This window comes from Triticum urartu, chromosome 3 (genome assembly GCF_003073215.2).
Source record: "Triticum urartu cultivar G1812 chromosome 3, Tu2.1, whole genome shotgun sequence".
NCBI lineage: Eukaryota > Viridiplantae > Streptophyta > Magnoliopsida > Poales > Poaceae > Triticum > Triticum urartu.
The window spans coordinates 60,795,903-60,821,717 of record NC_053024.1 but is presented as its reverse complement, the minus strand read 5'-3'; the positions used below and the strand labels follow the sequence as shown (position 1 = coordinate 60,821,717).

At 45.1% G+C, this 25,815-nt stretch overlaps 1 long non-coding RNA gene across 1 annotated transcript; it reads left to right on the top strand.

Moving 5' to 3' along the window:
- The first annotated feature begins 18,665 nt into the window (after nt 1-18,665).
- LOC125542856 lies at nt 18,666-19,363 on the top strand. Its single transcript, XR_007298146.1, has 2 exons — nt 18,666-18,786; nt 18,913-19,363. It is a non-coding gene; the product is annotated as an uncharacterized LOC125542856 (long non-coding RNA).
- The last annotated feature ends 6,452 nt before the right edge of the window (nt 19,364-25,815 follow it).

The following is a 25,815-nucleotide window of genomic DNA, read 5'->3' as shown; positions in this document are numbered from 1 at the left end:
ACCTCATGACGGAGAGATTCATCTTGTTCACGTGCTTGCCTTCCGCGTTGGGCAACTTCACGAGAGGAGTCTCGAAGTGCGTCTCAAGCCACCTGAGCTTGGGCCTCGCGTCGTTGTTGTTGTTGACGAAGCGCGTCGGCGTCTTGTTCCTCTTGGTGTTTGCGCGCTCGCTCCTCTTGCTCGTGTTGTCGTTGACGTTGACGTTCTTATGCTTGCGCGAATGTTTCTTGATTTTGACGGTGTCGACGTTCTTGTGCGCGAGCTTGCTCTTGAGAGTCGTCGTCATGTGGAGGATTGCGGTTTGCTTGACGATCTTGGCGCGCGGCACGACGAAGAGTGTTCGACGTCGGTGTACTTGAACCGGAGATGGTGTCGTCGGAGTGTCGACTTGAGCGGCTCCGTCTTGAAGAGGATGATGTTGTAGAAGAGCGATTGACCATCATGGTGCGGATGTCGTCTTTGAGGGAACTCAATGATGTGTCGAAGTAGTCCCTTGTACGTTGCTCGGATTGTCGTAGGTCGGTGGTGAGATTGTCGATGCGGTCGCCCAAAGCAAGTTGGTCTTGATGCAAAGCTCTATGTGCGCCAAAGAGTTGCGACTTGGTGACGAAGTTTTTCATGTCGCCATCTTGCTCTATGGAGATAGATGGGATCCGCACAACCAAGGGGTGAGCTCAAAATGTGCAACCACGGAAAATGCTCTTGTTGTGCGAATGCTAGAGAGACACTAGCTCGATTGCTCAAATGGGCTAGATACACATGTGCACCAACCTATAAGAGAAATGTACCGTCTTCAATCCCAACTATGCTAATTATGAGGTGTCGAAGATGATATGTAAAAGACTCGATGCTATTGCTTACAAGCTCTTTGCTTCTCCTCTTTTGCTTAAATGATTTTCTTGTTTTTTTTGAAGCTTGAGACAAGTATGATATGAGACAAGTAAGTAAAATATGCATGGGAGAGACTTATGGCACTAAGATGGTAACACGATCACTACGGTGCACAATAGCGTGGCCCGGCAATTCTCAACTTGCTAGTCTCGATGGGTAAGCTACGCGAAATGGCTGGGTTATCAATGCAAAAGCAAGGCTGAGATGTCGTCGAGGTTACCGTCTGATCTTACGGTAAGAGTGAAGTTGTTGAAGCCGGTGTGGTGTCCGAGTTGATGATCGCTTGGCGGTGATGATGATGATGTCCAAATGCGCCTAAGTAGCCGAAACACCTTAGGACACAAGAGAAACCGCGGTCCGAAACTCAAACAACCACGAGAAATAGTGCGAAAGAACACGAGTGTTGGTTTGGAAGCAAAATGGTGAAAGACAAAAGATGGCCGAAGTTATTGGATGGTCCGTGCGCACGGGGTCCCGTGTGCACGGGGTCTCGAGGGCCCGTGTGCACGGGGTGTGCTGGGAGCGGGTGTCAAGCTCCGGATCCATGGGGATTCTTCAAAGTGAGGCCGATTTCGAGGACTTGGGGGTGGGGAAGATGGTAGATGGGTAGATCCACTTGCCAAACTCCAAATTCGTGGATCAAAACAACCAAATCTCACAAGATCCAACAAATTGCACGAAAAAAATTGGGGCTATTTTTGTGGGGATTTTCGAATTTGGACGAAAAACAACAAAATCAAGCTAGCAAATCGGGTGATGGGACTCCAAGATGTGAATCAACCTTGCTTATGATACCAAATGATGTAGGATGAAATCCTAGGGAGGGATCTTTTCACACTTGGAGGGGGAAAAGGGCAAAACACTCAAGAACACAAAGAGGAAATCACTCAAACAATTCCCCAATCACACATCCACTAGAATAGCAACATAAGATCCACAAGTCACAAACACAATCAAAGGAAAAGATACAAGGGCAAAGTTCTTCCCACTCCTAGGAGATGAGGTCTTGAAGATAGTATTCTCCTAGAGGAGAGCTTGAAATCCACTAGGATTTTTCCCAAAGGGGCCTTGATTCCACAAAGGGAAGGTAGAAGGAGCAAAGCTCACAAATATCTCATCTAATACTTTGCTAACCCTAAACATAGCCCTAGGTACAGTTTATATAGGCTTCGGGTCGAAGGAGATGAAGAGGACTCGGTTTGGGAATCTCAGCCGTCCATCCTGGGAGGCCCGTGCGCATGGGGTAAGTTGGGCCCGTGCACACGGGGGTCCCGTGGGCACAGTACAGGCCCGTGCGCACGGGGTGCTCCAGCGTCAACTCCCTGGGTAGCCCGTGGGCACGGGGTCTCGGGGGCCCGTGCGCACGGGGTCACCTGGGACTTCTAGTTTTGCTGTCCTTGCACTCCGTCTTGGTCCGCGTGGCCTTGGGGTGGTTCCTCTTCATACCTAATGAGACATAGCGTATTTTGGTGAGGTAGCAACATTGTTCCATTCGTATCCGTATGCAAGTTGAGTAGGAATGAGTTCAGCTCTGTTCCCAAAGCACGTGCTCTAGCTCTTGTCATAGTTCCATGTGGGGCTTGATGTGTCGTTGTAGAGTCCATGGGGATGATGGAAGGATGCTCCGCATCAGTCTATATGTTCTCTGCCACAGATGTGATGCTCACTTGTGGGCTTACTTTTTTCTTTGAGAATTATAGTCAGTGACGTGTACGGAAAGCTTGTGTGCCTACTAAGTTGACGCGTGCGGAAGGCTTTGTCAATTTATAGTCAAGACATGGTTCTAGCAGCAGTGGCCATTGGATGTCCATCCAACGGCTGTAGTGCTTCTTCAATCTCGGATATTCTTGCTTCAACCGCCCAAACCACCGCCGACGGTACCACCTGCTACCGCCTCCTGTGTGCCGGTTGTGCTGCCGTGCAGGCTTCACCGGCCCATCCTACTCCCAAACGTCGTCCAGGACATTCCTCTACTCACCAACACCTCATGTTCTTCTCCGGCGACGGAAGCCTCACACCGCAGCCGAACCAGTGAACCCTCGTACTCCCATCCGCGTGGGCATCCACTGTTGTGTCTTCGCCGGCTCCGGGTCGTTCCCTTCCTAGGACTAGCCATCGTTCACCACGTTGGTTCTCTCGGCGGCGGTGTGGTCAACTTTGTCAACAAAAGGCAGCCACCAGAAGAGGCATGTACGTGGAGTGGCTAACAGTAGGGACCCACATGGCCCATGGCTGCATGCAGCAATTGCCCTCTTATTATGCGAACACAAATGATTTCTCCCCCCGACTGGTTTGACCCACCAGCTACATCTTCACACGCAAGGAAGTGCTTCCTTTATTACGCGGAAATAAAAAGTTTCCTCTCCCTGACAGCTGGGACCCACCAGCTTTATTATGATCCATTTCCTGAAAGTGTAGATTGTACTGAGGATGCTAAATTGTTTTCTTTTTATTCTAACTCGAAAAAGAAGAAATTAAAAAAACAGAAAACATCTTCGCACGCAAGGAAGTGCCACCTTATTACGCGCAAAAAAATATTTCCCCTGCTAGCTGGGACCCACCAGATTTGGAGGTTGACTTGTGGGCCTACTAAGTTAACGTGTATACAGGGCTTTGTCAACTTAGTCAATAAATGATTCTAGCTGCAGTGACCTTGGATGTTAATCCAACGGCCGAGCTGCGTCTTCAACCTCTAGTCTTCTTGCTCTAGCCGCCCAAACATGCACCCGCCGTACCGCCTGCTCTAGCCTCCCGTGGCATGCTGTGCTGCCGTGTAGGCCTCACCGCCCGACCATACTACCACTGGCCAAGCCTTCCCTCTACTCACCCACACCCCCTGTTATTCTTCAGTAACGGCAGCCTTACACCATAGCCGAACCAGTGAATCATCGTACTCCCCTCCACGTGGGCATCCACCTGCCTCATCTTCCCTGGCTCAGCGTTGTTCCCTTCCTAGGCCTCACCGTCGTCCATCGCCTAGGTGTTGTCCACGCGGCGTGGTTAACGTGGTCAATGAATGACAGCCATCGGAAGAGTAGTGTACGCGGTGAGGCTGAAAGATGGACCCACCAGCTACATCTTCGCACGCAAGGAAGTGCCTCCTTATTACGCGCGCAAAAAAATGAATCCTCCTCCTGACAGCTCGGACCCACCATCTATATCTTCGCACAGAAGGAAGTGCGTCCTTATCCTCCCTGACAGCTGGGACCCACTCGGTTGAAGCATATGTAACGTAGTTTGTCTGGTTGCGGATGTGTACATACATACTGGTCGATCGGTCTCTCTGCAATGATGAATCATGGCCGAGCAAGCAGCGGCACTTGTAGTAGTAGAGCCCCTGACATAGCATGAACGTACATCCACATACAAAAAAAATACGGCCACGTATGTACATACAGGCGTGGTCTCGAACGCCTACTCGCGCATACATATGGCCAGGGCTCGTGTACATGGGGAGGCAACAGACGGCAGCAGCGGCATGATGTTCATCGGGCAGCAAACCGGCTGGGTTAGAACAGAGAAACAGCATCCTGTTCATCGGGAGGCAACAGACTGGGTTAGAATGCGTCCTGTTCAATGGGAGCCAACCGACTTGGACGGAACAGCCGAAACGGGGTCTGGCATACTGCAAAACGGAGGAAACGGACTTGTGTTCGAGCTCCTACAGTCGAAATGGGGTCTTGTTGATCAGGAGAGGTGTGGTGTACCGCAAAACGGAGGAAATAGACTTGTGTTGGAGCGCCTATGGTCAAAACAGGGTCCTGTTCATCGGGAGGGGTGTGGCGTACCGCAAAACGGGACTCCACGGGCTACTGTTCATCCACCATCTACTTCCTCTCGCTCCAGACTCCATGGGCTACTGTTCATCCACCATCGACTTCCTCCAGCCTCCACTTGCTATTGTTCATCCACCGTTGACTTCCTCCAGTCTCCACCAGCTATTGTTCATCCACGGGGTCCTGTTCATCCAGCCTCCACCGGCTACTGTTCAACCAGCCCTCCACGGGGTCCTGTTCAACCAGCCCTCCATGGGGTCATGTTCATTCAGCCTCCACCAGCTACTGTTCAACCAGCCCTCTACGGGGTCCTGTTCATCCACCCCTGTCCGGCCCGGGTGTGGCGGCCTCCTCGATCAGGGTCCTGTTCATCTAGCGGCAACGGCCTACTACCACCACGAGGTCATGTTCATCCAACCCCCACCGGGAACTGTTCATCCAACCCCCAACAATGGTCACTCTTCATCAAGAGGTAGGTTCGATCGGCTTCAGTTAGCAGCAGTAGCGAAGGAATCGCTCGGGTTCAGTTAACAGCCAGGGATCGATCGCTCGGGTTCAGTAAGCGAACGCCTCACTCGGGTTCAGTTAGAGCCCAACGCCTCGCACACACGCGTGTACGTGTATGAGAGAAACGCGCAAACCTTCGTGCATCGCTCGACCCTGACCACCCACTGTAACCGGGAACTCCCTGATATTTTCCTCACCCTCGCTTCTACCACGATTTTTTCCATCATGGACGGCCCAAAGAATGTCATGCAGGTGCGTCCCCGGCCCGCGCACGATGACAAGCCCATTTTCTATCATGATTTTTGTAATAGAAGTAGGAGCCCACCACATCTATGATGATACGTGCTTTTTGTTGGGGAACGTAGTAATTTCAAAAAAAATCCTACGCACACACAGGATCATGGTGATGCATAGCAACGATAGGGGAGAGTGTGTCCACGTACCCTCGTAGACCGAAAGCGGAAGCGTTAGCACAACGCAGTTGATGTAGTCGTACGTCTTCACGATCCGATCGATCCAAGTACCGAACGCATGGTACCTCCGAGTTCAGCACACGTTCAACTCGATGACGTCCCGCGAGCTCCGATCCAGCAAAGCTTTGCCGGAGAGTTTCGTCAGCACGATGGTGTGATGACGGGGATGATGATGCTACCGACGGAGGGCTTCGCCTAAGCACCGCTACAATATGATCGAGGTGGATTATGGTGGAGGGGGGCACCGCACACGTAAATCTGGCAATGGTTTTTGATTAACTGGGGCCAATAGTTTGGTTTTCTTCTCTGGGCTTGATTGGTTCAGGCTGTGATGGGCTCAGGCTGTTATCAGTTTAGTTTGGTTTTGGTTTGCGTAGGAACGAGTTGGGTACGAGTGGGTGTGGGTCTAAATAGTTTGGTTGCTGACAGTTACTAATCATGGTTCAGAACCGGTTCTTGGATTGGTTTTGTCGTCCAGGCGAGAGCCAGCAAAGCAACAAGCGTCCAAGCAAAGGTAGCGCGTGCAACTGCAAGTGCAATCCGTGTTGGGCAGCTAGCTGGCTAGTACTCAATTCGATCCATCAATCCATTTTCTCGGTTGCGTGCCATGCATGACGTCATGTACGTATGTATACGAGTATAGGAACGAAAAGGTTGGCCTGCTGAAATGAGTCAAACATACAAGGAGAGCTTGTACGTGCAGTCTCACCATCACATGCCCAGGACCTGCACCGTCCACCTTTCCGACCAGCTGCTACTATCTGAGGCGGGTGGACACAACAGTAGTTTGATTTGGGTTCAACCCAAAACTAAGAACTAGTTTGAACCCAAAGTTTGAAGAGTGGTTCGGTTTTAGTTAAGGTGGACAGAGCATACGGTTTGGTTTGGTTTTGGTTCTGCGTCATGATTTGAGGTGTGGTTTAGTTCTAGTTCAAACTCCACATTCGTTGGTTATGGTTTAGGTTTGGTTCAGTTGTAGAACTATTGCCAGGTTTACGCACACGGCTGGGAGAGATCAACAGATCAACTTGTGTGTCTAGAGGTTCCCCCCTTCCCCCGTATATAAAGGAGCAAGGGGGAGCCGGCCGGTCCTATGGGGCGCTCCAGGAGGAGGAGTCCTCCTCCTAGTAGGAGTAGGACTCCCCTCTTTCCTACTCCTACTAGGAGGGGGAAAGGAAAGGGAGAGGGAGAACGAAAGGGGGGCGCCGCCCCCCTCTCCTAGTCCAATTCAGACCAGAGGGGGAGGGACACGCGGCCTGCCCTAGGCCAGCCCTCTCTCTCTCCACTAAGGCCCATAAGGCCCACTATTTCTCCCGGGGGGTTCCAGTAACCCTCCGGCACTCCGGTTTTCTCCGAAACCACACGGAACACTTCCAGTGTCCGAATATAGTTGTCCAATATATCGATCTTTACGTCTCGAGCATTTCGAGACTCCTCGTCATGTCTGTGATCATATCCGGGACTCTGAACTACCTTTGGTACATCAAAACACAAAAACTCATAATACCGATCGTCACCGAACTTTAAGCGTGCGACCCTACGGGTTCGAGAACTATGTAGACATGACTGAGACACGTCTCCGGTCAATAACCAATAGCGGAACCTGGATGCTAATATTGGCTCCCACCTATTCTACGAAGATCTTTATCGGTCAAACCGCATAACAACATACGTTGTTCCCTTTGTCATCGGTATGTTACTTGCCCGAGATTCGATCGTCGGTATCTCAATACCTAGTTCAATCTCGTTACCGGCAAGTCTCTTTACTCGTTCCGTAATACATCATCCCACAACTAACTCATTAGTTACAATGCTTGCAAGGCTTATACTGATGTGCATTACCGAGTGGGCCCAGAGATAGCTCTCCAACAATCGGAGTGACAAATCCTAATCTTGATGCATGCCAACTCAACAAGTACCTTTGGAGACACCTGTAGAGCACCTTTATAATCACCCAGTTACGTTGTGACGTTTGGTAGCACACAAAGTGTTCCTCCGGTATTCGGGAGTTTCATAATCTCATAGGCATAGGAACATGTATAAGTCATGAAGAAAGCAATAGCAACATACTAAATGATCAAGTGCTAAGCTAACGGAATGGGTCAAGTCAATCACATGATTCTCCTAATGATGTGATCCCGTTTATCAAATGACAACTCATGTCTATGGTTAGGAAACATAACCATCTTTGATCAACGAGCTAGTCAAGTAGAGGCATACTAGTGACACTCTGTTTGTCTATGTATTCACACACGTATCATGTTTCCGGTTAATACAATTCTAGCATGAATAATAAACATTTATCATGATATAAGGAAATAAATAATAACTTTATTATTGCCTCTAGGGCATATTTCCTTCACTTTTGTCACAATTATCGTCATAGAAGTGTCATAAGCATGATAGAAAAAAATTCGTTCGGCCCAAAATGTCACGGATGTGTGTTTTTTTGTAGTGTTGGAGGATCTATGGCAATATAACTTCTATGTGAATATAAGCAAACATAATTCATTACCTCATCTTCCTTGTCCAACGTCAACAATTTGGCATAAAATACTTAATGGGGGCTCACAACCACAAAAGATGTCCAAGATAGTGTATTTGCATGTGAATCTTCTCTTCCCTTATTAATTCTTTTTTCATGAATTGCATCATTGACCAATGCTATGTTTGTTGAAAGGATCGATATGGTTGACTAGAGGGGGGTGAATAGGCAACTAACAATTTTTAGCTTTTCTTTAGCAATTTAAACTTTGCATCAAAGTAGGTTGTCTAGATATGCAACTAGATGAGCAACCTATATGATGCAACACGAATAGGAACACAAGCAAGCAAGATATATGAAACAAATAAGCTACACAAGTAAAGGCACGAGATAACCAAGAGTGGAGACGGTGGAGACGAGGATGTGTTGCCGAAGTTCCTTCCCTTTGAGAGGAAGTACGTCTTCGTTGGAGCAGTGTGGAGGCACAATGCTCCCCAAGAAGCCACTAGGGCCACCGTAATCTCCTCACGCCCTCACACAATGTGAGATGCCGTGATTCCACTATTGGTGCCCTTGGAGGCGGCGACCGAACCTTTACAAACGAGGTTGGGGCAATCTCCACAACTCAATTGGAGGCTCCCAACGACACCACGAAGCTTCACCACAATGGACTATGGCTTCGCGGTGACCTCAACCGTCTAGGATGCTCAAACACCCAAGAGTAACAAGATCCGCAAGGGATTAGTAGGGGGAATCAAATATCTCTTGGTGGAAGTGTAGATCGGGGCCTTCTCAACCACTTCCGAGCAAATCAACAAGTTTGGTTGGCTAGGGAGTGAGATCGGGCGAAAATGGAGCTTGGAGCAATAATGGAGCTTTAGTGGTGGAAGAGGTAAGTCAACGGGAAGAAGGAGACCCCTTATATAGTGTGTGGAAAAGATCCAACCGTTACCCACCAACCAGCCCGCGGCCAGCGGTACTACCGCGCTTGGCCAGCGGTACTACCGCAAGGCCGCGCGGTACTACTGCTTGCAACCAAGCGGTACTACCGCACGGCAGTGCGGTACTACCGTACCGACCCACGGTACTGCCGCGACCTCAGCACAGAAACAGACGCAAAGCTGGGGGCGGTACTTCCGCACGCGCGGTACTACCGCGCCCCCCATGTGGTACTACCACAAGGCAAAAGTCCCAGCCAGGGGGAAGGGGAACTTCCGTGCCTACTTCCGCAAATAAACGGAAGTAGCAAAAACCCGACACAGTAGTACTACCGAGGGGCGGTACTACTGCCTGACCGCATAGCGCGGTACTACCGCACGGCGAAAGCGGTACTACCGCGGCAGGTGCGGATGTAAAAAATTACATCCTCTCCTACTACCACAAAGGGGCGGCACTAGCCTAGTGGGCAGCGGTAGTGCGGCTCCAGGGTACTACCGCGCCACCGCACGGTACTACCGTGGATGCCTACGGTACTACCGTTGATCCAGGAGCAGTACTACCGCAACCACAACAGCAGCCAGTCAAAGGAGGCAGGAAAACGGAGGAAGCTCCAAGGAAGAGGGAGGGGATAAAAGGAGACGTGTACGTGATGATTCCACCCAAACCTTTCCAACGCGGACCCCCTCTTAATAGTACGGCTTTCCTACGACTCAAATCCACCAAAAAGAAACGTAGAAAAGACGCCGTCTTCGTCAGTCTTCGAGGGGCACCCAATCGTCTTGTGCCTAGCAAAGAAGTGTCTGGAATACTCATGGCACACGATTAGTCCGCAAATGCGTTGTCATCAATCACCAAAACACTTAGGGTAAATATGTCCTTACAATCTCCCCCTTTTTGGTGGACTGATGACAAAACGGGATTTGCACAAGGAAAATACTATTAAGTAAATGCAAACCCCTCCTCTCTATAATATAGACGGGCTCCCCCTAAATGTGTGCCACCTAGATGAGCACGAATAGGAACAGAGCTCCCCCTATATTATAGAGACAAGGCATATCTATCACTAGACAAGATAGTACAAACATAAGATAACTAAGATAGATAGAGTGCATATGTCTTACACCATATAGAGGATAGGTCTCGAAGGCACAAACCAAACAAAAGAAAACAAGGCAAACGAGGTACAAACGACAAAGCAAACAAACACACCAAGCACGACACAACGCAAATCCCTACACTCTCTCCCCCTTTGGCATCGAGATGCCAAAAAGGCAGAGAGGACACCTACACACACGGGGTGGCTCAGGCAAAGAAGTCGTCCCACTGCTCCTCGTGCTCCTCGTCAGACTCAGCGGCGGGTATAGTCTCCTCGATGTCATCCTCTGAACTGGTCCACTTGTAGCCCTGCTTTGTCATCCAGGCAGCCTCAGGTGTGATGACGTCCTCAGACTCGCCAGACACATCCTCTCCAAAGAGCCTCATCACCTTCTTGTCACGGCGGCGACTCTCCTTGTCAGTCACGTGAGCCTTGTATTGTCCCTTCGCCTACATGCAGAAGAGAGTCTTCATCTTGTCCTTCAGCTTCTTGGCCCATGACGGCTCAGAGGAAGAAGTGGTGGACCTAGCAGCACGGTCCTCAGCAACAGTCTCAGCAGCAGCAGCCTCCCCCTCACCAGCAGCCCTCCTAGCAGAAGATGCCTCAGCACGGGTAGTGGTGTTGGCCCAGTTGGGCTTGACGCGGAGGCTGGTGGACTCATGGAGAATCCAGTCTGGAGCAAGGAACTCATCACCTGGATACGTCTTCTCCCAAGTGGTGGAGAGCAGCAGAAACAGGTATGGTCCATAGATAGGTACCTTGCGAGTGAACACCGCAAACCGAAGCTCACACCACATGATGTGTGAGACATCAAGTGGCTGAGTCTGAGAAGAACGTGCCTCTGCACACAAGAGCAACATGTCCACTAGATATGCATGTACCTTCTCCTTGTCGCCAATGCGTGGGAACAGAGTGTTGCGGAAGATGCGATGCATGATATCCAGAAAGGATTTCAACACCCAAGATGACTTGCCATTGGGGAGTACCTTCTCAACAAGGAAGGGCTGAAGCTGGTTCTTGTTGGCAGACTCAAAGTTGGCATGGGGGCGAACGCCAACGGGGGTGTGAAGCCCGTCATCAGGAATGTGCAGCAGATCCATGAACTCTTTCCATGTAGCAGACAGCTGACGGCCATTAGTCATCCAGATCATCCTCCGCTCCTCCCCGGGATGAAAGTACACTGAGGCAAAGAACTGACAGATGAGCTCAGGGTCATAGTCAAGGTGAAAGGAGATCACCGACTCAATAGCAAACTGCTCCACCAAGTCCAGAGCCTCTCCAAAATAGTCACGAAACTTGTCCTTCCACAGGTGATGCATGTCTATCCACTTGACATCCACGAAGGTATTCTGCTTGTTCTTGATCACATCCAGATAGATGAGAGCCTGTTGCTTGGTCCAGAACAACTCGGTGCCTCTGAGGATAGCCCGAGGATTCACATAGGGATTGATCTTCCGGCGCTCGACATACTCAGAGGTTGAAATCTCGTCCATGCCCTTAGCTGGTTCCTTTTGCTTGCTGGCAGTGGTCTTGACATTGCGCTTGGGGGCATTGGAGCCCTCTGGGGCTTCATCTTGGGGGTTGCGCAGACGCTTGGAGCCAGTGTCACGACTGGGATTGGAATGGCGAGAGCCACCACCTGAGACACAGAATGCAAAAACACCCACAACAGCCAAGAGAGGTTAATGCAAAGACCACAACAACGCAAGTGAAACAAGCAGAAAGCACACATGATAAATTCCTAGAGAGAGATTTGATCCCTACGGTAGTACTGCCAAGTGATGCGGAGCTAAGATAGTAGTACGGATCTTAGACGCGGTAGTACCATGCAAGATCACGGTAGTACCGGGTGTAGGAGCGGTAGTACGACCTTAGCGCCACGGCCGGCATGGTAATACCGCGTCTGCATAGCGGTAGTACCGCACGGTACGGTAGTACCGCACCTGATGGGCGGTAGTACCGCACATCGGGCACGGTAGTACCGCACCGCGTCAGATCTGAACTGGTTCAAATCTGAAAAAGCCCGCGAAACCACGGCGGTACTACGGTTGGACAAAGCTACCACAAGACAGCATATCAAGTATGTTTCCTACGCATCACGACTCTCCTACATCCTACTCTTGCATAGATTTGGCCTAAAATCTCAAGAACGACAAGTTTCTCCCCAAAAACCTAGAAGCAAGAGAACAACCAAGAAAAAGAGGGATTTGGGGAAAAACCTTGGTCCATGGCAAGAGGAAGTGGTGGGGAACGATCCCACCGGTCGGAATCTGAGGAGAGTGGCCGGAGATGGAGATCCGGCGAGGGCCTCCGGCGCCGTTCTTGAGAGGGAGAGACGTGGAGAGAGAGACAATGAATGGGTATGGGGAGTTGGAACTCCCCTGCCCGAGTCATAACCCCCACGCGCCCTTGACGGCGCGGTAGTACCGTGCCCAGACACGGTAGTACCGCACGGCGCGGTACTTCCAAAGTACCGCACCAGAGCGGTAGTACCGTGCTGTGGCGCGGTAGTACCGTGCCTCCCAAAGCGGTAGTACCGCGCCCAGACGCGGTAGTACCGTGGGCTCAAGAGGATGCACGTTTCGAGCGCACGAAAAATTGGATCTTTGCACAAACCACTCCGAGCCAACACGACACCACAAGACCACGCAACACACAAAACCAGAAAGGCACACGACAAACGAACCAACCACGAGACACCACCTCTCCAAAAGAGAGGGCGGTGGCCGTAGCCACCTATGTTTGAGTCAATTGGTATGGCACCGCGAAGAATTATCCTTGGGTCCATGACCAAAACTCGTCTTTGAAGCACAAGTACCATCAAACATGGCTAATGTGAAAGACTTGATTGATTTATGCATAATGGGGGGAGGGAGAGTTCATTGAGAGAACATCACTCCCCCTATGTCCATGCCTACATCTAAATAGGACAACACGATGAGTATGGTGGGGTGTGCAAGGGTTCAAACAACATTGCTCGAATCGATGATATTTAGCTCATGCCTTAACTCGCGAAATGTTGCTTCATCCAAGGGCTTCGTGAAGATATCTGCAAGGTTATCATGAGTGTTGACGTAGTTGAGCTCGATCTCTCCTCGCCTAATGTGATCCCGGATGAAGTGATACCGGATCTCAATATGCTTCGTCTTGAAGTGTTGCACCGGGTTGAGAGAGCTTGATGGCACTTTCATTGTCACACCAAAGAGGCACTTTGTCACAAGTGACACCGTAATCCTTTAAAGTTTGCCTCATCCATAAGATTTGTGCACAACAACTACCGGCCGCCACATACTCCGCTTCGGTGGACGAGAGAGACACACAACTTTGCTTTTTGGAAGACCAACTTACCAAAGAGCAACCAAGGAATTGGCACCCTCCGGAAGTGGACTTCCTATCCACTTTGTCTCCCGCCCAATCGGAATCCGAGTACCCTACAAGCTTAAAGTTCGATCCTCTTGGGTACCATAAGCCAAAGTTTGGGGTATGAGCACTTTACAATCTTCTGTTCTAGTTCTTAAATTGGTGTTCTTTTCCAACTTTCATGTTAGAAAGCAGTGAGTTTTACTTTTTGACGATGCAACCAAGGTGCTTCTGTGATTTCATATAGATCGGCTAAAGAAAAAAATACATGGTGGTGTGGTTTATCAAAAGGGAAACTGGGACAAAAACTAAAAGAGAAAAACGAAGAGAAAGTAAGGAAAAACAACTATGTCGATGCCGGTCGACAAAAAACACCATTGATGGAATGAAGAGATTTTTTTTTCTTTTTTGCAAAATCTACAACTGCAACACTCACGAATTTGTTGATTTGAACTAATTTTCAATATCCTATACCCCTTCATAATAAAGGGCATGATGGTATTTTTGAAGATGTAAAAATCTTGAAAAGAGCTAGGTTCCCTTCATCTTTACAATCTTCTGTTATAGTTCTTAAATTGGTGTTCTTTTCCAACTTTCATGTTAGAAAGCAGTGAGTTTTACTTTTTTGACGATGCAACCAAGGTGCTTCTGCGATTTCATATAGATCGGCTAAAGAAAGAAAATACATGGTGGTGTGGTTTATCAAAAGGGAAACTAGGACAAAAACTAAAAGAGAAAAACGAAGAGAAAGTAAGGAAAAAACAACTATGTCGATGCCGGTCGACAAAAAACACAATTGATGAAATTGATGAAATGAAGAGATTTTTTTTCTTTTCCTTTTTGCAAAATCTACAACTGGCAACACTCACGAATTTGTTGATTTGAACTAATTTTCAATATCCTATACCCCTTCATAATAAAGGGCATGATGGTATTTTTGAAGATGTAAAAATCTTGAAAAAAGAGCTAGGTTCCCTTCATCTTTACAATCTTCTGTTATAGTTCTTAAATTGGTGTTCTTTTCCAACTTTCATGTTAGAAAGCAGTGAGTTTTACTTTTTTGACGATGCAACCAAGGTGCTTCTGCGATTTCATATAGATCGGCTAAAGAAAGAAAATACATGGTGGTGTGGTTTATCAAAAGGGAAACTAGGACAAAAACTAAAAGAGAAAAACGAAGAGAAAGTAAGGAAAAAACAACTATGTCGATGCCGGTCGACAAAAAACACAATTGATGAAATAAAGAGATTTTTTTCTTTTCCTTTTTGCAAAATCTACAACCGACAACACTCACGAATTTGTTGATTTGAACTAATTTTTAATATCCTATACCCCTTCATAATAAAGGGCATGACAGTGTACTAGCTTTTCCTTTCGTGAATCGCAATGGAGTCCGGACGCGACCCGCCGCCTCTCTTCCGGCCAGTCGCCCAGACGAGATGCGACGGGCGCCCTGGCCAGATCGCCTTGGAGCTCTGGTAATCAATCGTCGATCCGTGTTGTACACATTGCCGGCTGGTCGGCGTGCCGTTCTTTGAATCCTTCCGCCCTTGATTGATCAAGGTAAGCCCTAGACCTAGGTCCCTTCATCTTTACAATCTTCTGTTATAGTTCTTAAATTGGTGTTCTTTTCCAACTTTCATGTTAGAAAGCAGTGAGTTTTACTTTTTTGACGATGCAACCAAGGTGCTTCTGCGATTTCATATAGATCGGCTAAAGAAAGAAAATACATGGTGGTGTGGTTTATCAAAAGGGAAACTAGGACAAAAACTAAAAGAGAAAAACGAAGAGAAAATAAGGAAAAAACAACTATGTCGATGCCGGTCGACAAAAAACACAATTGATGAAATGAAGAGATTTTTTTCTTTTCCTTTTTGCAAAATCTACAACTGGCAACACTCAAGAATTTATTGATTTGAACTAATTTTCAATATCCTATACCCCTTCATAATAAAGGGCATGACAGTGTACTAGTTTTCCTTTCGTGAATCGCAACGGAGTCCGGACGCGACCCGCCGCCTCTCTTCCGCCCAGTCGCCCAGACGAGATGCGACGGACGCCCTGGCCAGATCGCCTTGGAGCTCTGGTAATCAATCGTTGATCCGCGTTGTACACATTGCCGGCTGGTCGGCGTGCCGTTCTTTGAATCCTTCCGCCCTTGATTGATCAAGGTAAGCCCTAGACCTAGGTCCCTTCATCTTTACAATCTTCTGTTATAGTTCTTAAATTGGTGTTCTTTTCCAACTTTCATGTTAGAAAGCAGTGAGTTTTACTTTTTTGACGATGCAACCAAGGTGCTTCTGCGATTTCATATAGATCGGCTAAAGAAAGAAAATACATGATGGTGTGGTTTATCAAAAGGGAAACTAGGACAAAAACTAAAAGAGAAAAACGAAGAGAAAGTAAGGAAAAAACAACTATGTCGATGCCGGTCGACAAAAAACACAATTGATGAAATGAAGAGATTTTTTTCTTTTCCTTTTTGCAAAATCTACAACTGGCAACACTCACGAATTTGTTGATTTGAACTAATTTTCAATATCCTATACCCCTTCATAATAAAGGACATGATGGTATTTTTGAAGATGTAAAAATCTTAAAAAAAGAGCTAGGTCGGGTCGCACGAGGAATCAAGCTCCTGACCACGTCTCCCAAACTTCACAACTTACCAGTCCACTACGCTGCCCTTTGGTTATAAAAGTAGCACAAGATTTATAAGAACATACTACGCCGGTGCGCAAAACTAGTCCATCGGCCCATCAATCTGGACCACCCAAGAAAAAATTATGTGTTTTATTCACACTTTTCAAGACTCGATTATCAACTGTAGGCTTTCTGCTTGTGGAGATATTCTAAAATGCCAAAACGCTATATATATGAACGCAACTAAAAAGAACACCTAAAATACTTTTTATGCATGCAACCTGCCTGGCATAGACGACAAATTGATCTAGTAGGACGTTTTCTGTAACAAGATAGGGCCATCTTAGATTTTGACACAGGGACCTCGATTTTAATGGACATCCCCAATCTCCAAGGAGGAAAAACATTCGCGAAATTGAAAAATGTTCATCGATTTTAAAAAAAGTTCACGAATTTGACAGAAAAAGTTCACAAAATCGAAAAGTTCATTGATTTGAAAACAAGTTCATGAATCTGAAAATATGTTCAGAAATTAAATACTTTATTCGTAAGAGGCCGCTCGACCGGGCCGGTTCCCAGGGCCTCGTACGTTCCAATTCAAGGCACAATGCCAAGCTGTTTTGGTTTTCAAATCTTTCTGCATTTTATGGAGTTTTCTCGGCCAAAAAAGAGCGATAAATGGCCGAACGTGTAGCAACTTGCATAATATGTCGGAAATCATTCAGACCTGATATGGATGTCTACCATGAACATGCCGACCTGTTTGCAAAAGTTGGGGTGATTTGAAGGATGTCCAAACATATACCATGACGGAGGGTGTTCAGGTAGGCGAGAAGGCTTCGTGTGAGAGTATGTTGTTTTTCGACATCCTTGAAATGACCCCAAATTATTCATGACCCTGTATGAGCAATTCAAGGGAACATGCCAAGTTGTTTTGGTTTTCGATAAATTTTGTACTTTTTAGAGTTTTCTTGGTAAAAAAAGACCGATAAATGGACAGGCGTGTCAGAACTTGCATACGGTGTCAGAAAAATTTCAAACCTGGTAAGGATAACTACCATGGTCATGCCACCTGCTTGAAAAAGTTGGGGCTATTTCAAGAATGTCTAAAACTAGACCATGTTCAATGGAGCGTGTTCGAGATGGTCAGAAGGCTCCACCTAAGGGTACGTTGTTTCTTGACATAATTAAAATAGTCTCAATTTTTTTCCACCGACTTCTATGATCAAATCAAGGCACCTTGCCAATTTGTTTGAGTTTTTGACAATTGTTACATTTTTTGGAGTTTTCTCAATGAAAACTTGCCGATAAATGGCCGGACGTGACACACCTTGCATATTGTGTTGAAAATTCATTCAAACCTTGCATAGATGCCTACCATGGGCATGCCCACTACTAAAAAAAGTTGAGGACATTTCATGCATGTCAGAAATAGATCACATTCAACAGAGGGTGTTCGGGTAGGTGAGAAGGGTTCGTTTGAGAGCTTGTATTTTTGGCATCCATCAAATGACCCCATTTTTTCCATGATCTTATATTTCCTATCTTGTTTTATTTTTTCTTTTTATTTCCTGTCCTATTTTATTTTTTCTGTTTCTTTTTTCCTTTTTCATCTTCTTTGACTTTTTGTTTTTTGTTTATTGTTTCTATTTCTCAAATTCAAAATTTTCAAAATTCAAATTGTGTTTGTATTTTTTCTGATTAAAAAAAGTTTATATACAATTTTTAATTTCTATTTTACGAAAAAAGGAAAATAAAAACGAAAGAAAAGCAAAGAGTTAAGGTGCTGCATTTTTTTCTTAGCGTTATTTATCTCGTTCAAAAAGAGAAAATAAGGTAAGTTGGCACGCAAGGTTAGTTATCTCAGATGGTTGTGCACTTAGACATTCTTCCTGCGGACTCAGGATCGAATCCCAGGTAGGACGTCCAGTTTTTTGAAGTTTAAGACTAAAAATGAAACTAAATAAGCGCTCCTCATTTCTCATTAGATTTTAACATGTTTTCTCTTTACAAATTGCATGCTATAATTTGTGTTCAAAACTAAAAAGGGGCATATTGAGGGGGTGTTTGTTTCAGAAGTCCTAGGACTTTTTCTAGTCCCAGGGACTAATTAAAAAAGACTCTTCAATAGAGTTTTTTTTTAGTTCCTGTAGAAAAAGTCCCTCCCGTTTGGTTTTTAGGGACATTTTAAGAATTTTTTTTAGTCTCTGGGACTAAAAAGTCCCTGAACCGAACACCCCCTGATATTTCTCAATTTACTGGGTCTTCAGTAGTTAGTTTAAAACTTATTGTAATTATCTGTGATGAAATTGTATTATATAGAAATATATGATGTTTTTTTATTAGGCGCTATATGCATGCTTGTGTAGTTGTGTCGCTAATTTTTATAAATGATTTAGCCATTATTTTTGTTAGGCGCTATATGTATGTTTGCGTAGTTGTGTCGCTAGTTTCAATAAATGATTTAGCGATTAGTTCTCACACATACCTCTGCAAAAAGAGTCATATGCATCTTTGCCCCTCTCAGTTTTCATCCTCGCTCCGCCCCTGCACGCGATGGGGATCCCCCATCTCCCAGCAAACCTTGCAGCTGCACGCCACCTCCCTCGTCCTAAGGTGCCGCTCGTTCGATCCACTCCACTGATGTGCACGTCCCGACGCCGCCGGCGAGAGCCACTACTCCCTGTGCTCCTCTTTTCTCTAAGTTCGTGCAATTCTGATTCTCTTCGTGTTCTATTGCAGGTTGGGCGCGATGTGAACTGCGAACGGATCAGTGATTGGACTAGCAGCAGTTAACTGTACCAACACGGGCTGACAACAACTCGCACGCGTTCGTCTCCGTCGACGGCGGTCAGCACCTCTAACACATGACAGACCCGCTCCCCTAGCTCCTGTTGCTTCCATGACAACTGCTCATGCGCACCTCCAACGCATGACCAGCTGTCCCCTGGTTCTTCTTTTGTTCATGGAGTTGGAGCGTGCTGCAACTAACTTTCATTTCTGAAACTCAAATCCCTCCAGTTCAGTCCATGTATTGTTCTTGTAGGCAGATTTGAACAATCTAAAACTGGAAAAAAGAATGCGTCAGTATAGCTACTAAACAGAAAATGGTCTAGTGTATGTTGCTTTTGTGGTTTTTTGTGTGCTCGTATTTGCATAATTTACCTCAAATGAAAATTCAGTTACTTGTGTACCTATGTGGATAACGCGGGAACAAATTTCCTGTCCACCATCTGTTTTTGCTAAAATGAGTTTTTTTTGTTTTACTTTATATGTGAAGAAAATTAACGGCAGCAAATTTCTCTTGAAAATAAGTTCAAATAAAAAGATGGTAGAAGGTCACATATGTGTACCAGGAAAAAGTTTGCGCAAAAATGCAGAAGACTTTACTATCCAGGAGTTTGTGTAACTGCTCCGTTTTTTGTGGCTGCTGCAGGCCGCAACACCTGCCGTCGTCATCCCCACTTAGCCCATGTCATGAAGCTTCGCCCCCTGCTACTGCTACACGAAGTGCTTGCTTGCTCGTCTGTAATTTGGCACGAAGTTGAACAGCTTTAGCTAGAGTTCAGATAACCGAATGGCAGAGGTTGCTGTAGAACTAGAGTAGCATACTTCAGAGTTCACAGTGCAGATAACTAAATGTTCATACAGTCAAACCTGTTGGCCCCGAGATTATATGAAGATATTCAGAATCAGAAGTTCAAAAGGAGAGTTCGATGAAAGTCAAAATCATGAAAGAGCGTTATGAAGTATAATTACTACTGTAATAAGACAAGTGTATTTCGTATGTGCGTGTGAAGTGTGATGTCTCCTGTGTATGTATGCTCACTGTGTGGGTGCTTGTGCGTTGCGAGCTCACATGTGTGCACTCTGGGTTTTTTCTTTTCTTGAGAATTCGTGTTGTGTGTGTGTGCGCGCGCGCGCGTGTGTGCGTGCGTGTGTTAATCAAAACATTTGATGCTAAGGCAAAATAAAAGAGTGTTATGAATTAATTGTTGTGTCCTTATACATGTTCACAAAAAGGTTGTTTGCCTATCTCAAAAAACTTACAACTTTTATATTTGTCCATCTCTTGGTGAATTAAACAAGACAGACGCTCACTTTTCAAAATTTAGAAACTTGCTCACTGAATAAATAGAACTATGTTTTGAAAAACAACAAAAAAATAGTTTGTGCAAGTTTCGGATTTTCTTGATTTGTGCGTCGAGAAAATCCGAAACTTGCACAAACTATTTTTTTTTGTTGTTTTTCAAAACATAGTTCTATTTATTTAGTACTAAAAGATTAGGAAGTTTAGAGAACACAAACGAAAATGTTCAAAACCCAAACATGGGGTGGTTCGCCATAAAAAAATTAGGGGCATTCCTGACATGAAAGTTTTTCAATAAAAAGAGCAATTCGAAATTTATGAAAAATCAGATTATTTTCATACTAAATCAAAAAAACAAGAAGTTCAAATTAAAAAAACCGATTAGTTCAAAATTGATAAAAGAAATGAATTATCCCCATTTCTAAAAAAACGAGAGGTTAAAATTAAAATAACGGATCGGTTCAATGATTAATAAAAACTTGGATTTGTAACCGCTACTAAATAAAAAAACAAGATGTACAAAATAAAAAGCAAAGCAATGAAAAATTCATATAAAAAGGATTTTCAACGTTTCTAAAAAAACCTAGAAATTAAAATTGAAATAACAAAATCGGTTCGATATTTACTAGAAAAACTTGTATTTTTCCTGGTACTAAATAAAAAACACAAGAAGTTCAAATAAAAACCCAAAACGGTCGAATAATTATTAAAAAAGGTTTTTCCCAATTTCTAAAAAAACATAGAAGTTTAAATTTTCAAAATTGATCATTTCAAAAATTATAAAAATAAATTGGATTTCCCCATTTCTAGAAAAAACTAGAGGTTCAAATTCAAAAGACGAAGAAGTCCAATGTTTGTTACAAACCCAAGAAGGCCAAACTAAAAAATGAAGCATTTGAACACAAATTTATAAAAAGGGATTTTCTCCGCTTAAAAAACTGTCAAAAAATGTTGTTCTTTGTGTTTAAAAATAATTCTCTCAATCCATTACAAATTTGAAACAAAATGCTCAAAAACCTTCCAAGGGTAGATAATATTCTTATTCTAAAATAAACGGCTAAAACAAATTAATGTATGTTGTTCGAAAAGAAAAGTTTAACCGTATAAGAAAAAAGTTGCGTCTTCTCAACACTTTTCTAGTGGTATATCATTTGTGCAACTCCGACGAAACGCGTGAGGAATTATGAACAAAAATACGTGACAGAAGTTCAAAGTAAAAACAGCGAGCAGTTCAAGTGCAACACGGGATGCATTTCAGATGAGAATAAAAGAATAAAAAACTAAAAGCCTAAAAGATTTGTTTCAATAAGTTAACGTCCTCCTCCCTGCACGGTTCAAAATTTATATTGTGAGACGTCCGACCTTCAATTACATATTTTAAATAAAGGCAAAAAATGATGTTGTTTTTGCCATTTTTTAAACTGCTCTCAAACGGTAACGAATTTGTAATGATTCTCTAGATGAAAAGGTTTCTCCTATTCATAAGCTTTCCAACGGTTTATTATATACTACATTCCGATGATCGGTTTAAAAGTTTCATGTATACAGTTAAAAACACTCCAATGGCGGTAGTGCGTGAGAGTCGGGAGGGAAAGAGAAGGCTAGATCGAGGAGTCGGGGAAGGCTGCACATAGGAGGTGGAAGACAAAGCTGGGAGGTAGTGGTGGTGGTGCAGGAGGAGGAGGAGGGGAATATCAGATAGTGGGATGAGAAAAGGAGGGGAAAACCTAAAATTGAAAATAGGAACATTTTGAAAATTTGAAATCATGAACTTCTTTGATTTTCAAACTTTTTTAAATGAAGGTAACAACTTTTGATTTTTTTTGGAATTTCTGAACCAAATTTGGAAACACGAACATTTTTCAAAAATTAAACGAATTCTAAAAAGTGTGAACATTTTATAAATTTCTGAATATTTGTTGAAGAAGAAAAATAAACTTGCAAAATAAAAAAATTAAAATAAATTAAAACAGAATCATAAAAAGAATGGAATGAAATATCTATCGTCCGCTTAACAAGCGGTGAAAAAAAAATCAAAACCGGCCGAAAACACAAAAACCAGTGAAGAACCTGCAGTGAACCAAAGTAAAAAACCGGGTACACGTGTGAGGCCCAAGAGAGCCATCATTCACAACGGCAAATGCACGGGAGGGCTCCTAGCTTATCCACTTTATATATAGTATAGTATATATACGATTACAAGCACAATATTTAACGTGGCATTAACATATCCAAACATTATATAAAAATAGTCATGAATAAAGCATTTGCAAATAATGTCAAAAATAAACCAATATATCAAATATTAATCATGGCTTTGCAATGCCATCAGAAAAATGGAGGTGGTGGCTTGCCTTGCTTAAATGGAGTTACAAAGTACTCATGATCTTCACCATCTGAGTTATTTCCTTCCGAAAATACTTCTAATAAGCCATGGTAAATATCACATAAAGCAAATTGTCTACCCAGAAATTCTAAGTAGTTCACAAAAATTCAAGAAACTACCACTGGGTAAAGGAGCTCAAAATAAAAATACTTCAAAAATAATGGACTCAATTATGCTTCTGGTTTAAAAATTAGAGCTGATCAAAGTTTGGGTTAAAATGGATATAAATTGATTTAACTGGAATTTCCTGGATCGGCCACGTCGAAGGCGTAAAGCAGAAATACGGTTTCACTTACGTACCCCTTCGGTAGTGGCTGACTCGCTGACAAATTGGGCTAGAACGGTCAGGTTTTAACAGAGGGGGAGGGGGAAAACAGTACTGGTGAGCTCTCCGGTGATGGACGGCGGCGAGGAAGAAGCGGAGGTGCTCGGTGAGCTGATGGATGGAGGGATACTACGACGGCGAGTCGACGGGTACCTGTAACTTGGCGATAGGTGGACGGACGCCGATGGGAGCGTCGTCTCTAGAGACGGCGAGTGGCAACGCTGGATGGATTCGTGGATACCTGCACGGAATCAAGTAATTGAGCATGAAATCGGCTCCATAAGGAAGTGAGGATCTGAGGTATGCAGAGGTTCTCCGGGGACTTCACCGGAGGTGGCTGGCGGCGATGGTGCCCGAGCGGCGGAGCACCTCGCCAATGTCGGGGAAGGACGCCCTCCTAGCCACCCTTCTGTGGAATAAGGATCGATTGGATGGTGGAGGAGGCGAGTGGTCATGCAAACCGAGCGCGGGCGACAACTTTTATGGCCGGGAGGAGGTGTTGTGCATCGGTGCCGCCATGGATGCGCTGGTCGAGCAAGGACGATGCGCTGGCTGGCGTGGAGCGGCGTTGACACGGCGGAGGCGGTCATGGGAGATAAGAAATCAGGCTAGATGTCAAGTGGGGAAGAAGACAGAACTGACCACAGTCGCGCACTGCGCTGTCAGTGCGGCGGCCGTTGTTGTCGTCGTCTGGCGGCGAAGCGGACGACGGTGCGAGGTGGCCTGAGGAGGGAGTCGGCCGGGTGTTTGCGATGGCGGCACGAGGGGACATGCCTCAGTGGCTCGAGCTGGCCTGGGCGACGCGACGGGCGCGCAGAGCGCCAGTTTGACATGCCATTGAGATGATCACCACATGAACTCGTCCTCGGGGACACGTCGACATGCCAAACATTGTCTAGTGTATCAATCTGACACCAAGTAGTCGACCTGGTGCACTTAAATGCAAAGGATAGACCTGTGATGAGCTGGATGCACCGATGAGCCGAAGCCGTACACTATTTTTATTGTCGGTCTTATATGTTCATCATCATCAATAAACATGCTAGGCAATAGCCGGTGGGCACTTCCTAACCAAACTATGTCGCTGTATTCCGCCGCTATCTTAATCACTATGTAATGAGACGCTCACCGACGGGCCGCACCAAGTCACCCCTATTGGAAGTTTGGAACTTGTTTCCCATGATACTCCCCACTTTTAAGAGATGGTATCTTGCCTTTGTCGAGCATTCGCTACTCGCCAGGCAGCTGCTGCTACAATTCAGTCTGCTGAATCTTCACAGCCAATCACCACAGATAGGGGTGAACATCTTATATCAACAATCCAACAGATAGGGGTGAACATCTTATATCAAGTGGTCGATCTTGCCAGTCATTCGGTGCTATATCCACCGGTACAACAAAAAGCCAAGAGACCTCACCTAACCTTGTCAGTACTCTAATACACCAAAAGAATGCAGTCATGTGCTTCAGATAAAATCACCACCCAGAGTATATCAATGGTCAATATCAGTCATCACATGCCACATTTGTTTACAGTCAATCGTATACAAGAAACAATTTGCAGCAGCAACTACATAAGCAGACTGCAAAGTGTAGATCCAATCACTTCAAAAATTGCTAACTACAGACACTATCCCAAAATTACTGTTAATTCACATTAGTTTTAGAGCTGTGCTACATGGACGACATTGTCTGCACGATTGTTGGATGATGCTACGCATCTAGCCATGCATGAGTAGAAGCAAGTGACTCACATCCGTCAGACCAAGTGTCGTCTGTCATCCGCAACTGTGCATGTGGACAGGGTGGCAGGGTGGGGGGCTCAGATATTTAGTGGGTTTGAACACCATCTTCGACCTGACGCTTGCGCTGTGTACGAGGCAGGCACCAGCTACCACCAGGAGCTACAATTGCTGGCGCATTCCTCATTGGTTTTTTGTCAGCTAGGTTGATTCTACAGCAAAGAAAAGGTCACGTTTAGATTTGTCAGTAATATGGCAATATAATGTGTACAGCATATGTTCTACAAACGAACAAGCAATGAGAAGTCCACATGGGTGCACACAGTAATCCTAATGAAGAGAACCCTATGGAATGACATGTTAGTCTAAAGTGTGACCCTTTCAGTTCAGTCAAATTGCCGTCAACGGATGACAAAAATGTACCCTATGGAATAAAGAGCCCATTTAAAAAACAAAATGAGACAAAAAGACATGTACCCTTTTTTAGTTCGATCATTTGACTTCTTTACTTCTCCATTGGACCTGTGAGATGAGCTTCGCTCTGAGGGCTTCTTCTTAATAAAAGGAAAAGAAAGGGATCAGCATGTTAATCATGCATAGTGGTATATAAAATGACTGGTGGTACACTTACAGATCTTGGGGTGAAGGATACAGTTTGAGGAACTTTGTGTTCAGGAGTAACAAGTTTTGGCCTGAGGATGTGGCAAAGATAAGGTCAGAATCATCTGCCAAATATGAAAGCAATATAAAATATGACAGCAATATAATACCCAGATCGTACATGTTATCTTTCATCAGGTCATCTCCAACAGCGTCGTAAAAGGTATCTGTGTCAGTAGCATCCTTAAAGGAGCAAAAGAAATCAGCGTTTTAAACTCATGGACCAATTAGAAGAGTTCAATATGTTAAATGAAGCTTTCAACACTCACAAAATTTCCAGAATCTTCGAAGTCATCATCTGTATCATTCTCAACTTTCACCCCTTCGGGAATACCAATCCAAACTTCAAGAACAACTTCAGGTCATAAAACTATAGAGCAGAAAAAAAAACCTTTAATCCAAAGGAACAGGAAAGCCCTTACTCTCTCCAGGTGGTGGCTGT